The sequence below is a fragment of the Buceros rhinoceros genome, unplaced genomic scaffold (genome assembly GCF_000710305.1).
Source record: "Buceros rhinoceros silvestris isolate BGI_N320 unplaced genomic scaffold, ASM71030v1 scaffold2326, whole genome shotgun sequence".
Classification (NCBI taxonomy): domain Eukaryota; kingdom Metazoa; phylum Chordata; class Aves; order Bucerotiformes; family Bucerotidae; genus Buceros; species Buceros rhinoceros.
The window spans coordinates 7321-9224 of record NW_010416714.1 but is presented as its reverse complement, the minus strand read 5'-3'; positions in this window follow the sequence as shown (position 1 = coordinate 9224).

Below are 1904 nucleotides of genomic sequence, written 5' to 3'. Positions count from 1 at the left end.
CTCTTTCCATTAACAAATCATACTGGCCATATGTAACCTAGCATTATTTGCAATCTAATTAAAATGTTTAGAAATGGGTTAGAAATAAATTTATACCCTTAGTCATGAATTCTTGATATTTTTCTTTAAAGGTAATCCCACTAGGTCCTAAGATCAGATAGGTAAGCCAACCTAATTTCTATTTTCAAAGAGAAATAACTATTTTCTGTTATTTAGAAATCCCCAGCATACAACAAAACATATAGTTTGTTGTTTGAAAATTACAAAAACCGCAAGGATTTTTTGGTAGAGAGGGTAGCACAGTATGAGAAGAAAACATTTTGCAGTTCACAAAGTAAATATACATACAAACAAGTGTTGCTCCCTCCATATTTGTACATTATGAACAATTTTAATTATAAAAGCTTTCAAAATGGTCTTGCCTGCAGATTTGGAAAAATAACTCAGAAAATAAAAAGCAAAACCAGTTTCTCCAACTTGATGGAAATGTCTGAACAAACCTAATTCTTATGCAAGTAGTCCATAAAAAGAACATTAGATTTCAGTAACAAAAAGCCAGTAAACCAAAACAAAAATCTAATAAAGATGAATTCTCAAATAGTATTAAAAACAAACCATCCACTAAAATTAAAATTCAGCCTTTGAAATGGGACTTGAACTCTTTATGCGTACTCTGCCCTGCTGACCCTTGCTAAAGGGTGTAAGTCAATATGAAATACTCACAAATGGAGAGGATGATGGATTTTCTGCCAAAAAACCCCAAGCAAAAGTAATGCTGCTAGCTAAGAAGCCTGCTTTTATTTCCTTTGCCAAGCGATGAATTTAGAGAACTTCCTAGCATATTATGTCTTACTGTTTGCATTTTTTAACTTCATTTCCCCTTATGTATAAATAAAAGCAATACAACCAGTATGTAACAAAAGAACAAAAGGAATTGCCTATTTGTTTCTTACGAGTTGTGAGATTAGAACTAGGTAAGACCGCTAACTTGGGGAGGGAAGGGAAAATAAAAAGGACAGAAGTTGCTACGTCATCAATTTCTACTCAACAGAATGGTATTTTATTTATCAGGAACTGGGCAGTGCCTCTACTTTCTGAATGAATGACAGATCCTTCTGACCTATTTGTACCTCTGGATAACTGCCTCTGGATAGCCCTTAACAGTTGTACACTCCATACTTTTAATTTATACATGTCATTGACAAGAGGAAAGAGCTGTGTTAAGCTCTAACATGTTGCAGAAGAGGTCAGCATACAGGGCATTAAAATACCACGGCAGCTTGTCAGTGAATTCCTGATGCATGTTTAAGTACCGGCAGCTGCCATCGCTCTACAGAAACCTTAAAGTTCCTATTACTGTAATGTTTGGTATCTACCCCTTTGCCATGGTGAGACAGGCCTTGCCTCCAAGAAAGTTCATAAACTGAATAAACAAATTAGGAAGAACGGGATTACACAGGCAGACACGGCAGGCTGACATTACTTGCTTAAGGCCACAAAGCCAGTCAAGGATGGAGGTGGCAATGAGATGTATGCCTCCTGGCACGCGCTACAGTGCCCCAGCCATTAGACGGACTAGGAGTTCTCGGTCAGAGAACACGTGCTGCTGGTCACAAGCGACGCACTCAGCAGCTCTATCTCTTCGACTTTTACTGGGCAGGAAAGGAGAAAGGACAGGTCTAGTCACGACACGCCACAAAGCCAGTCAAGGATGGAGGTGGCAATGAGATGTATGCCTCCTGGCACGCGCTACAGTGCCCCAGCCATTAGACGGACTAGGAGTTCTCGGTCAGAGAACACGTGCTGCTGGTCACAAGCGACGCACTCAGCAGCTCTATCTCTTCGACTTTTACTGGGCAGGAAAGGAGAAAGGACAGGTCTAGTCACGACACTGGCTCCTCGGG